Genomic DNA, 14,540 nt, shown 5'->3' on the forward strand with positions numbered 1-14,540 from the left:
GGAGGAAAGGAAGAAGGAAGGGAAGGAAAGGGAAAGGAAAGGAGGAAGGGAAAGGGAAGGAAAGGAAAGGAAAGGAAAGGAAAAAGGAAAGGAAAGGAAAGGAAAGGAAAGGAGGGGAAAGGAAAGGAAAGGAAAGGAAAGGAAAGGAAAGGAAAGGAAAGGAAAGGAAAGGAAAGGAAAGGAAAGGAAAGGAAAGGAAAGGAAAGGAAAGGAAAGGAAAGGAAAGGAAAGGAAAGGAAAGGAAAGGAAAGGAAAGGAAAGGAAAGGAAAGGAAAGGAAAGGAAAGGAAAGGAAAGGAAAGGCAGACAATAGGTTAGGTCCAATAAATTCTTTTATGAAAATTCAGACTGTAATAAACCAGTGAGTTGGAAGGTACCCTCTTTCAGTCCATATGGGAGAAGATCCACATTCCCTTCCTTCCTAAGAAGGAATCTGTTCACAGGCTATTGTTTCTAGCAGAGTTTATCTGTTATGTTCTCTAACTTGCAGGAGATTGAGTATTTCAATAGGCAGGAAAATTCAGATAACTGTGACAAAACAGAAAAAACAATCACCCACTGTGAAAAGTCTATTAGCATATTAAGTAAATTGTTCTAACTGGGGGTGGGGGGGGGGGTTAAATCAAGTTCTGTTAAAACTTACTGATACTTTCCCCCATTTCTATGCACACTGAAACTCTATCACAAACAGAAGTAACCAATTAATTATGATGAAGTTGTTCTTCTATGAAGAACATATTCCTGGAACAAAGTATTACAGAAAAACAAGGTTTTATACTTGTATTGAAGTTTACGTGAGATAAAAAATAATGATGTCTTAAATATACGTCTCTAATTATAGTAAGATTTACGTACTGGGGAACAAACAGCTGACAACTGCAAGAGCTTTGCAACTCAAACTATTACTTGTGTTTACAAACTTTATAAAAGTAAATTCCGCTCAGGATATTTTTTTTCCTGTCCTTATATACATAGCTATGATACTGCCACAAGCAATTTGACTCAAATAGCTCAACCTCCAAAAAGTTAGACTGGCACAAACACGCATCTCACAGAAAACTCCTTCATTTTTTGCAGGTATTTTGTTTGGTTGGTTTGGGTAGGAAGTGAGAAGGCTGCTTATTTTTCAAGTTGTAGTGGAATACCCAAAGCAGTCTTCTGCTTCTCTTTTCATAGCCTCTCAAACAAAACGCAAATACTGTAAACTACGGAGCCCTGGGAGCGGCGGTAAGAGAACCATTCAAGGGGCTCTGAGCAACCTGCTCTAGTTGAAGATGTCCCTGCCCACGGCAGGGGGCTTGGACTAGATGACCTTTAAAGGTCCCTTCCAATCCAAACTATTCTATGATTCTATGAATTGAATTCTAACCATGAGGCATACCATTCATTGCTGCATTACTCTTGATGTCACTCCTTTCATCGTTACACCAGTTATACACTCTGTAATAGACAGGACACAAATAAAAACCATCCAAACTGAAGGACTGTGCCATTTAGTTCTTCCGCACTTTCATGTGTTTATCCCTGTACAATGAAATTCTACAAGGCAGAGGGTTTTCACCAGTGCTCACATTTCATTTGGAAACTGATGGGAATATGATGCATGCATAGATCCTCCCTCCCCTGCTGAGAAAGAGAAAACTCAGAAGAAAGCCATTTCACCCATGGGAAACAGTTTGATTAACGTGTTCAGAAGAGGACACAGGAAGATGGTCTGCAGCAACATAAATTAAAGCAGATAGACTGACTACGACCGCATTGTGTAATGCACCCATCAGAGACTAGGGTCAACAAATCGGCAGCAGAAGAGCACAAGGAGGAAAGACAGTCGGTCCACCCGCACGCAGGGAGCCAGGTAGCACACTCATGGGAAACACTGGTAATGATAGTGATGCAATTAAAACTCCCTGACATCCCCATTCCCCCTGCCAAATGTCCATCACGGCAGCAGTCCACTTTAATGCAATTATTCCGCCTGCCTTATTCCCGTGCCTGTGCATTGCCACCATGCTCTGACAGGCCGGCATGGTAAGCCCTTTGGCAAGGTCCCCGCCACGCCACTGTGCTGCACATAGGGCCCATGGGGCTGCTCCTCTGCAGGGCATCTCTTGCATCTGCCAAAGGTCTGCTGTGCCCCACCAGGCCCCGTGGCAATGGCTGCAGTGACTAAAAAGGTGACATACACTCCCCTATTCCCACCTGCTGTTTATGCGTAAAGTTTATTTTCGATTTTATGAGGAAGTTAAGCTGCTTTTCCTTAATCTCACTGACTAATTAGAGAGCTCTGGTGCATGCATTCCTGCTAAGGAATATGCTACGGGGGGAGGCGTCAGACCTCCTGACTCACTCTGCCAGCTTATCTAGCTTCCCCATCCATCAGGAAAGGGCAAAAGACAGTAGCTGCAGCTACTAGAGTAAATAAGAGCACGTGAATGTTAGCAAAGAGGGCAGCTGGTATGGAGTAGCCTGGATCCACACTATTAAACCTCTCTTTTTTCCAGAAGAGGATGGCTGGATGCAAACTGCCTGCTGGATGTGGGCTCTGGTCCATGATAACTTCCAAATAAGTGCCTGGCAATTGTCTACGAGAGCACTAGCTGGCAGGGGCTGAAATTGCAACTGGGACTGTTTTAACAATTTAAGAGTATAGATAGTCGGGTTCCAGCACCTGGGAACATTCCTTACACCCTACAGCTTACAAATATAGACACAGCCAGCATGCATAGCTATGCACTGCCCTCACCCCCATGTGAGTACGATCTGGCAACTAGGGAAAGGACTAGCTAGAACATCGGGTGATACTCTGCAAGGCACAGGGCACCACAGCTGAATCATGGCCTTCAAGGCTGATTCATTGCTGATCTTAATTACACACATTTTATTTTAAACTGCCTCCCCAAGAAGCTAAAAACTATTTTTTCCCCCTAATATAGGAACAAGGAGGACAGTGTGACCACAGGTCTCCTTCTGTTCTGCTTGGATGGGAAGTAGCAACAAATGAGTTTTTACTTCAGTGCCACCAGGACATAACCTAGCCTATGTATTGAAGAGTATGAAGGTATTTCTAGAAGAGACATGAAATATAACATACAACAAGTACAGGTAGCTTGAGGAATCAGTGTAAAAAGAAGAGAACTAAAATTGAAAACGTGATCATTATAAATGATTTATTGCATACCATAAAGAATACTAGAAACCATACAGTAACAGTACCAAGAGCCATAAGCATCAAAACACCAGTCATTTCCCAAAAAGCAGGAAATAAACTAAAACCATGAGACTTTTAATAGTATTAAAAGAGAAAGATTAGGGCATTTTGAGGGATTTTTTTTATTATTGTTATTTCTGAAGCTTCCCTTCTTCTTCCTTTCCCCCATATCAAGATCTCACAGTAACAAAACAGTACTAGGAAGACAACAGCCCTCTACCTCCTTCAGAGGACTGCATGCAAGGGGGAAAGGAGTCTCATCCCCTGCCCTGTTTGAGATGCCCCAGCAAGGAGCACAGTCTCCCTCTGCTCTTTCTGCAGGCAAGGGTGGAGAAGGTCCCTCAGAGCCCAAGCTCGCTGGCAGCTGTCCTCCTCCAGAGCAGCAGAGCTCCCAGGTACGAAAGCTATCAAATACTGACAGGTCAGAACAGAAATGGTCCACAGGAAGAGATCCTATTTCACTCTGTTCCTGTAGAGAGTGAGACTTTTAACCAACCTCTGATAAGAGAAAATATCATACATTGAACTCCATGTCAGGGTTCAGAAAACAAAGGAGGCAGCAGGAAGCTACTTGGAATTGGTATTTCAAAAAAAGGGCAAGAGCACAAACTGTCTGGCACCACCACGGCCACCCATTTCCTACCGTAAGGTTCATTACCGTGTTCATTACCTCTACCCAGTGGGCAGCAGGATTCAACTGATGGCTAAAAGCAAATGGATTACATTTCAGGTGTTTGTTAGAAAAAAACTTTGAGCTCTAACACTGCCCAGAGCAAAAGTTCCTTCTTAAATACAGATGGCTGTATTACAGAGAAAGAAAACAGATGTGAACAGGTACCTTCAAGCAGAAGCAGCAGACAGAGAATCTCAAATGCAATGTCATCTCCGAGGGGAAGATTTTAAACAATCCTCAAGTATTCAGCTAGCTGCAATACATGACAGAAAACCTCGGTCCATCATTTTTCACCTTTCAGGAAAGTCCCCATAAAATGTGCTTGAATCATATTAGACTTGCTGTCCCTGATCCAGCAATGGGCTGGGGGATCTGGTCCCCCAGATATTTCCTGAAAAGACTACACATTTCATATTCAAGGCAGGTTTCAGACATAGTTTTCTATGCCTGTATTAGAAAATAACAAATAAGCTAAGGCATCCCCACCTAACTTTTTCTTTCTTCCATGATATGATCTTGCCAGTAAGGATTCCCTAAGATCATTGCATCACCAGTACTGTGGTGAATACACAGCACAGCAGTACTTCCCAGCCCAGATTTATGTATGCTGTACAGAAAAAATTAATTAAATTATTTTTCGGAAACATAAAACTTTATACAGCAGGTGGGATGAATGACTACAGTTGTCATTTAACCACTTAAGAATAACTAATTGCCTTTATCTGACAGCTGGATCCAGTAAAACTAGTAGAAATCTGACAGCTGCTGGAGCTAGGGTCTGACTGGCTTCACTGTGATATGAGCTGATCTACTGCTTCACACAGATAGCGGGTGAGGGAAACAAACGCCAGGTCTACACTGTGCATCAAAACTTTTGCCAGTGCCATCGTGTCAGCCAGGGGAGTGATTTGTGATGACGACCCTGTAATAGGAAAAGAGCTGGTTTGTTACAGTTAGATGCTGCCAGAAAAGTGCTTGGCCACTGTAGGGTTTTTTCCCCATTTAAGCTATATAAGTAATGTACCTTTAAACATATATTCAATAAAGGGAATCTGCAGATATATCTATCCAGGCAAATCTTTTCAATATAGACCACAACAAAATAAAACAAGCCACACTTTCAGCAAGTCTATGAATTTCAATCCAGAGACCTTCAATAAATATAAGTCAACATCACTCCAGGGACTTTCACACAACTGCAGTTTATACCACTGAGAAATAACATTTTCCAGATCAGAAGACAAAAGGTAAAATAGTCGAAGACGATTTGCTAAGTTCCAAGTGAAACACCTACTTGAGTAGGCATTTATTCCCAGAAAAAAATTGCTCTAACCTCTTGATACAGCTGCAAAATTAAGTATCTTTAGGGTTTGAGGTGCAAGGCATTTTCCGCCAAGATTTAAAACTTGCTTCTTCATGTCATGAGAAGAACCTCATTCTTCTTCCTTGTTTTGATTTAAAAGAAATGTCAATCAGAACAGAGGTGGGCATGTTAGTAAAGAAAACTGGCCCCTTGCAAAATGGGCCTGAAAGACAGTGCGTCACTGGGACATACTCAGCCCAGGTCCCAGCCCTGCTGCTGGAAAAGTAACGTAGTCCTTAACATACAGATGCTTGGCCGTCCTCACCGGGAGAGGTGGTTTGCAGAGGCCAAGTTCACAGAGAGCCACATCTGACACTGGCTTTGTAACCTTGGGTGAGTCACTTCACCTCACCATCACAGTTTCTTCTGCTGCAATATTACTGTCTGCCAGGATGAGAGGATTTACTAATCGTGGTTTATAAAATTTCAAGACAGTTGAGGGAAATCAATTAAAATTGAGACAACCCCCTAGAAAAGCCCCTAGGAAGGAAACAATCATAGAAAACAGCATTCTTCAAATTGTGTTGCAGCAGCAGGTCTTGCTTCTCAGTCCCAAGGACTTTGTACCATACCTCTGCTCTGGCTTTTCCCAGTGCATCTGAAGCACAAAAGGGTAGGAGGGGCGCCTGAAGCTTTGGGAATGGCATGAACTGTGCACTGCTTCCCAAGGACAGGGCACGCAGGATGGGATGCCAAGCTGCTCACTGAGTGAGACAGTGGACTGGCACAGCACCCGGAGCAGGAGCACCCACAGGAGGGAGCAGTGGGTGCTCCCGCACCACCTGCCCCCCAGTCCTCTCGCTATTAAGGGAAAAAGCCCACAGTACCCACCCACACAGAAAGATGTCATCTCGGCACGTTCTCCTGCAGACCCCTAAAATCTCTCGCCAAGTACTCTACACTGTCTGGATAGTTTGCGTCTATCAAATGTCACCATGATGGGGGACAGAGAAAGTGAGTTAAGATACAGCACGAAAAGGCATTTGAAAATGCTCTCAGCCCAATATAAAATCAGTATTTTAACTGATGAGAAAAGCACTATCCAGATACTTTTTTTTAAAATGTAAATATCCACAACTCATTTACATGCAAAATATGCAGGCACAAATCCTACTCTAAATATAGACAGGGTTATATATATATCTTTTCATCTGTAAGTGCAAATGCATATTAATGAATGCCAAAGGCACTGCATGTCCTGAAAGAAGATCGTCTTCATAGTAGGTAGGGCTTGCACCAGTTATGTTTTGAAAATGTCATTAAAGTAACCACTACACCCTAGTGGGAGACCCAATCAAAGTATTACTTGAACTACATTCTGCCAGAGATCATAATAAGTGACTTTGCAAAAACTACTTCTCCCCAGAATCAGTTATGTAAATTTTTCCCAGATTTGAATTTCACAAAACAGAAGAAAAGGTGCAGGGGGGGAATGTGAAGAAGAAGAAGAAATGTTGCCTTGCCGATTTACACAGTGCAGAACATTATATTGAAAAGAAACTTATCTGAGAAAAACAAATGCAGCTACCCATTAGTTACGTAAAGTCAAGCATGATAACTATGTGTGTAATGAAGAAAATAAAAAAATAACATAGTGTACTAAAACTATTTGTGTGTTTGTATCTATAATGTCTGAATTTTACTGGGCAGTTTGGTCTTGTTTTGCTCATTTGTACAAAAATCTGCTATTTCTGTCCTTCAGACAAGATCTCTGGGTCTATAACATTTTTATTTGGATGTGCAAGTGAAATTGCTGTTTGATTTGTTTAACTGATTAACACCTCTGCCTAGCTATTCCACTGTGATTAGATTATGATTGTTTGGTGTGTTCTGAGTGATTTTGTAACCTTCATTCCAGTGTTTGTGTCTGGAATAGCAAAAAATACAAGAAAAAAAGGGAATAGACAAGTTGTTTACTTAACATTCTGTTTGTCTTAACTTTTTGGGGTTGTTTGAAAACAATTTAGTTGAGCTCAAACTCACATGTCACACAAACAGAAATTATCAGTCTATACTAAATCCTTTAGGGTCTGCAGAAATTTTCTATAGAAAACGATGTCTCATTTGGATTTTCAGTCTCTGTGTCCCAAACAACATTTTTTAAGGTTTTGCTTCTGTATCTGAGCTCAGATGCTCCTCCATCTTTGGATGGGATTGTGGCATGTCCCTGATTTTTACGGAGCAAGTCTGGGTGAACAGCGGTGTTAGTAAGAAAAAACCACAAAACCTGTTCCCATTGAGTTATATTCAGAGACTGTGCAATGTCCCATGCTACAGTTTTTAAAACTGCTTGTTAGCAAAGCAAAGCCCATACTGCAAGACTGTCACCTTGAAACTACAGACCCATTTGGTCCTGCTCTCTGGGGACGGTAGGTCTATGTAGGAAGGCCACTTCTGGAAAACTTGCACCTTGACTCCTCTCTTCTCTCCTCCTCCACAGCATTCACATTCAGTAAAGCACTACTCCGAATGCCTGTGTCCTGCCCTTCTGGTTTATTCAAGCAAACCACTAAGTCCATGGCAAAGAGTGCCTTCCTAACAGCTGCGGATGCACAAGCCAAAGGAATTGATTTTTACAGAACAGAGAGCTCAGAGAAAGTTTACACAGCCCTAATATAGCCACAGCTATTTTCAGCTTGGGGGGGGTGGGAATCCCCTGGCCAAATGCACTTTACAAGTCAGTGATTAACACAAAACACAACTTTCTACCTGCTCTGCATAAATTGTGCCCAGCATGGAAACAGCTGCAGAGTACAGCAAGGTTCATTGCAGTAGTACTACTAAGTTTATACCAGCCTCCAGCCCAGGCAAGTAACCCCAGAAAGATTTAACACGCTTCTCTCCTTTCACATTCAGTCAACGCTAATAAACATACCACAACTCTCCTTTTCACAGAGGGACTCTCTCAAGTCCGCAGAAAGGGCAAAGAGTAGCACGCAGACACTACAGAGATGAGTGCGGCATGAGAAGCGCCCCAGAAAGATGCCGTTCCACTCAGCGAAATGGTAAAACCAGCGTATCACTGAACATGCTTATCTCAAGCTCTCTACTCTTCTGCTGTTATCTCTCATCAGGTTTCTAGCAACACCACTTCCTGCTCTTCCCCAGCCATGAGACCAGAGGTTTCTTCATTTCGTGCATTTCCTTTTGTGTGGGAAACCAGCACTTACGCAAGGGCAAAGTTTACAGGTGGGGAAACTTAAGTCCTTTTTCCTTAGAAGAGGTACCCTGGGGAGAGCTGCTACTTCAGATACAGGCAATGTGCCACACTCCCTCATGGTACAATTCAGCACCAGCACCACTTTTACCCTCAGGCTCTTTGTTGGTGTCACTTGCCCATTACTTGGTATGAACAAGAAGTACAGAGAGAGCAACACATTTGGGGAGAAAATGCCAAGCAACCTCTTCAGCTAGCATCAAATGACCAAAGTCCACTTGAACCAAGGGAACTATGCTGATTCACTTCAGCTGAGGGCTGGCTTCTCCCTCTGTGCTACAAAAAGTCCCGAGATGCCTATAGGTATTTTTTCGGGCAGATCTCAAAGGCTGGTTACAGAAGAAGTTGAAAGTCTGACTGGCTGGTGAAAGAGCTGAGAAAAGTCTCAGCAGCAGGGCTAATCAAGGAAGGCACGGGAAAAAAGTCATTTGCAGGGTCAGGCAAGCGGGGACCTTGGCAAAGGCAGAAACAGAAATCGCTTGGACCTGCGTCTGTGCTAGGGGGTACGCACACTAGCTGTTGACGTGAATCGCACCCAGGCCTCCTACGGCAAGATGCTGCCAAAACCTGCAAAATGCTATTGCTGTAGCAGCCACTGCTGGAAGTCCTTTCCAGCAGGCAAGTCCTGGGAAGAGCACCCTCACATTGATCACATGCCTCCAGGAAGGGACAGGCTGTCATCTGCAGCCCTTCTCTGCTATCACCTGTCCTCGCGGTGGGTTCAGATCCCTCCGCCCCCTACCACACAACAATCTCCCAGACTAACCTTTATGACCTTTTCAACAGCAAAGCAAAGGACAAGAACAGATTATCAGTCCCCTTCATCACAGGTTTTAATGGTAAGGTAGGGTACAGTGTTGTTTCATCAATGCTACTTCTTTGGCTCTCTTTCTTGCACCAAAACTCAAAACATAGCACAAAACTCAAGCATGCCCTAGAGAAGGAGCTGAGCACGTTTGCTTTCGCAAGACAGTTCACTTCTGCTCAAGTTCGCTCACCAGCACGTAAAACTATTCCCAGACAGACCACTTGAGGAGAGGAAATAGGCATGACCAAGCTGCCTGTTGGCAGGAGTTACATGATGCACTATATGATGCACCTTTTATTTTCTCATTAGTGTTATTTATAATTTCTAACGAGTATATCAAGTTAAGAGCTGATTTTTTTTTTCCCCCTACCCTTACAGGAGATACTATTTTTAAATTGTTCCCTTCCTTCTTTCCTTTAATGATTGGAAATCTTTGCCCTTCGCATAAGGGTTTGCAATACTTCTCTCTAGTGAAATCTGAGTTAAAGCAGCCACACTTTTGGCCTTTGAAAATATTATACCTTAATAACTGAAGATGTCACCAGGCTCTCTCACAGTGTGGCTGGTAGGCGTAAATTAGCAGGAACCCTCAGCAGCCACAAGGAATCACAGGTACTTCTTTTCTTCAGGGCATTAAAGAGACAATTAATATACTAAGCAAGGCACCACGTTCCAGGCCCTGCAGATCTTATCCAAGGTCAAACACTTCCACCCCTAAACACCACAAGCTGGTTTTGCAAGCAGGCAGGGACTGTTTTGCAACAAGCAAGCAACAAAAAATCATCTGTCTGTGGGGAGATACTTCGTTGAAAGTTCTTAACTTCTCTTTTGCAGGGACCCTGGCTGTCAGCAGCGCACTGCTGCTTTTCACATCAGCTTCTCCACTGCTTACCCAGGAAACTGAGGGTCATAGCAAAGCATCCCAGCACCTGAGCACCCCAAGGATGATGGCCCTACCACCGAAACACCTACTAGGGAGTCCCTGTAACCTCCAACTGCAGCCAGGGAGGCTGCACCAGGGACACACACCCGCTTTGTACACAAGCATGCTTCTGGCGGTCTGGGCAGCCAGGCCCTAGAAAAACAACCCGCGTATTTTGGGCTTAAGATGCATAAAAATTACGTTCTGCAGTAATATATTGCATGCAATTTAAATTCTCTCAGATGAAGACAAACGATCTTTTTATCTGGTGATTTCTGGTGATTATTGAGCACTGCTTCCCTATTCCTTGAAATGCAAGTAGAAATGGGCTGCAAATAAATGAGAAAGACCAACCTGTACACTTTCAGCTCCAAGAGAAAAACTTAATGCAAAGGAAGTGGAAACTTCCAGGGAACCAGCAGGTGCTGGAACACAGCAGTGCTTCTGGCTGGTCGTCCTCGCTCTGGAGCAACACAGATGAACCAACAGAAAAGAGCAGACACTTGCTCAAAGGTAAAATGACGTTTAAAGAAAATTGAGATTTTACAGGGACGCTGAGTGGCTAACATATTTTGTCCCCATGCTTCTCTACAGCTGTGTGAAGTGTCAAGCACGGAAAAACAGTATTTACGTAACTACATGTGAGAGAGTCACATGCATGAATGATAGAGTATGTCAGAATTTTGACTGGGCATTGAGAAGAGCAGGAAAGTGGGATTAAGATACTGCTCCCGCACTACGCCAGAAGCAGACCCTGATAACTGGCGGAGAGCTTCACCTGCAGCTCTGACAGCGAAACACACTGCCTCTGACCCAACTCCGCAACACTGAGGGGGAGCAACTATCCCCCAGTCTGTATCTAGAAGTGGGATCAAGAGCACTGCTGTTGATACAACAGCAGTTTAACTGGTGATAGCAAAATTAATTAGGTCTTCATTTGTACCATCATGCAGCAAATCACATTTCAGCAGGTCTCTGGGCATTTAACCTGTCAGTATCACAGCCAAAATCTGAATTCAAAGGTGGAGTGTAACCATAAAGCCAGAAAGATTTTCTTTATAAACTAACACCTCATTGATAATCAACTATCATAATCTAACAATTGTATTAGAACTGCAACTGTGCATTTACTTGAAATCAATTATGTAATCATTTGGGGTATCTGTGACATACTTGTGAATAAGTCTGGAAAAGAGTCATAGAACAGCTTCCCAGGCAACCCCAAACAATATCTTCATGTCATATTACTGAGGCATTTGAACAAAGTAGACAAAGGCCAAGTATGGCATGACCCACCTCAGATGGAAAGTAATGCAGGTACCACTGTACAAAGCCTGTAAAACAAAGTGAAAGGGAGTTGCATGGAAAAATATGTGAGTGGAGAAGAGAATAAAAAGTTTTAATGCAGCACGCTACTTTGAGCCTGACCTAGATCAGGAATTTTTGCAAGCGTTTTAGTAATAATATCACACTTGCAACACAGATCTATGCACTGCAAGAGTTAAAAAAAAAAAAAACAAACAGGGTTAATACCTCTTCTGTTTACTCCGCTGTTAGGGATTTTGGAATGTTTTTGCAGAAGAGAGGCTGGTCATGATGCCTTTGTTGGTCAAAACAAAGGCACACGTGAATTTTGCTTCCATGTATCTGCACATTCCTAAGGCCTGCAGTAAGCTAATTCACTGGAGAAACACTGGTGATGATTTTCTAATAGACAACATATTCTACTCTGGAGGCTAAGCTTTCACTTAAATAAAGCTACTTCCCCGATCTCTGAACTGTATAGGCAGCTTTAAGGGAAGAAGAGGGTACAAATCAATACTGCAGTTATGGTCAGTTCTGTAAACAACCTGTAACAACAGCTTGAGAGATGTGCGCTCCTATGATTCATGTAACTGAACTCTTACCTCAAACCATTAGCAGGTGTTCAAAGAAGATAAATGAGAGCCCTATTATTCATATTTTTCAATTTTCTCTGAAATGCAGAATTTAAAACCTCATGCAAGGATACACCTGGTAGCTTTTGAGATCCCTTCAAATATGTGTATATATATTATTTATTACAAATTCAATCTCAGTACTACCACACAGCACCTTTGTTTTTTTAAGGGTGATGACTGGAGTTTCCACAGAACAATGAAGTCCATGATTCTACACTGATAGCCTGCTACTCTACCACTGCAGGGAAAAAAAGTGTCCTTCTAAAGAAACGTTAATTAACCTGTTCAAATCATCACTCAGCTGGCCTCCTAGGAATTTTTATTGGTTTTGCTCTGAGTTATAGTTAAGCCTCCCAGGTAGGTACATTTTAAGGTAAGCCTGAATATTGAACAAAGCAGCTCGAAATGACATTTAGCACATCTGGAATATTTTGCATCACTGAACTGAGCGCCCTTTAATACTGAAGACAATACTCCAGTGTTGTCTAGTGTGGATAAAAGCTTAGTCTTCAGCTGGAACCCATAGTTTCCTCTTATTAAAGTAATTACATAAGAAACTATGTCTTAAAATCATTCTTTGACTGACATTTCTTAGCACTGAACATTCACTCTTAAATGTTTCATTAAGCCATCGTTTGCATAACAGTAGAAGTTTATTTGTGTTACTCTAAGTCTATACTGACTTTGTAAAATATTGGCTACAGTCAAGCATACCTATGCATGCAGCATTTGTTTATTTTTACAGCTTTATTATATGGAAACAAGGAAGACGAAGACATACTAACTTTGAAAAGGGTAGAAACCTGTTGATGGAAAATAATATTTCACCCAAGTATTCTGGAGAAAATTACAGTGCTTTTTAGAATTTGATCACAGGGACCTTTATTTATTATTAAATTGCTAGTGTTTCCAGTTATAACTAATAGTACCTCAGGGTAAACCTAGATGATGAATGCCTGGCTGTTGGAGGTCTGACTCGAACTGGCATTTTGTTTAAAAAATGTTCTTAATGTATTAACATTTGGGGGCACAAAGCAGAGGAGGCTGCCTGCTTTATTAATGACCTCCTCAGCTCAAACCGGTGCTGGTCAATTGGTAAGATGAGGATGTGACCAAACTGGGGCCATTCCTTGCCAACCACGCTTTCTTTCTTGAGGCTAATTTATGATTAATATATGAGCTAACAGAGGGCTGTGCCTGACGCTCAAGTCACCCTGCTGCCTCAGAGCACATGACAGCTGGCAAAGCAATCTATACACTGGAGATTAAACAAGTTTGTCCTCATCTGCTTTAAAAAAATGTACTATTGCATTAACTCATGAACAGCCATAAACTGTACAGAAAACTTTACAAAGTTTCTGCTGCTGGTGAAGCTGCTTTCAGCAACTCTGAACATAGCCTGTTACCTTACCCCACACAAACCCTTCCCCTCATTGTTTTATTTTCACGGGAATTTGCAGAGCCCAAGGCTTGCGTGGAGGATACCTTGAGGTTATCAAACTGCCTTGCTGGTGTAAAGCAGATCTCCCTCTGAAGGATAAACTGGAGACTACACCACCCTACCATTCAAATGAATTGCTTGATAGAATTATAACAAAAAAAAAAAAGAAAAAAACCACCTGCACTGTGATATACAGAGGCCAGGGCAGAGGCTGGGGCTCCCTGGCTGGCCATGGCCCCGGCCCCAGCTCCTCCCTCCCCAGTGCATCGCATCTACACTGCCCATTCAACCTCCTCACACCATGGAAGCAAGCGTGGGGCGCTTTGGGATTGACAAACAGATGGTCAGGGGTTTCCTCCCTCCACTTAGCCCCAGGCGCACAGCCACCCTCCAGGAAGGAAAGTTCCCTGGGCACTGGCTCCCCACAGCAGTGGGGCAGCCCCAGACGGGAGGGGAGATACCAAGGTCATGGCAAATGCTGTCTGTGTGGGATTAGGAAAGCTTTGCTGTCATCTATCATCACTGCGATGATGACTCATTAACCTGCCTCACCCTTCCTTTCTAAACCTCTCTCTAATGTCTTCCCTGAGGAGTCTGGCCACTGGTCTAACCTTAACAGGTAAATGCAAGGTCCTCTCCATCGCTCTGCTGCTAAGCCTGTCATCCAGACCCTCCTTCTTCCACATCTCTATCATGGGCCTCTCTGGTCACTCTGATGTCCACATCCCCTATGCTTCCCTCTATGGAAGAAGACAGATGCTGCGGTCATTTTCCTTACCCACCACCTAGCAGCATGACGCCCTTCTATCTTATGCAACTCCTTTTATCCACCCATGGCCTCAACCTTCCTACTATTAAAGCCCAAAGCTTGTGTTTTTCCCTGGAGGCTGTGGATAGCTCTCCCGCTGTGATCCCCCTCATGGGGACAGTACTGGCCACCACCCTCACACTGGTTTTGAGTTTACTGCA

Source organism: Aptenodytes forsteri, unplaced genomic scaffold (genome assembly GCF_000699145.1).
Source record: "Aptenodytes forsteri isolate BGI_AS27 unplaced genomic scaffold, ASM69914v1 Scaffold220, whole genome shotgun sequence".
NCBI classification, from domain to species: domain Eukaryota; kingdom Metazoa; phylum Chordata; class Aves; order Sphenisciformes; family Spheniscidae; genus Aptenodytes; species Aptenodytes forsteri.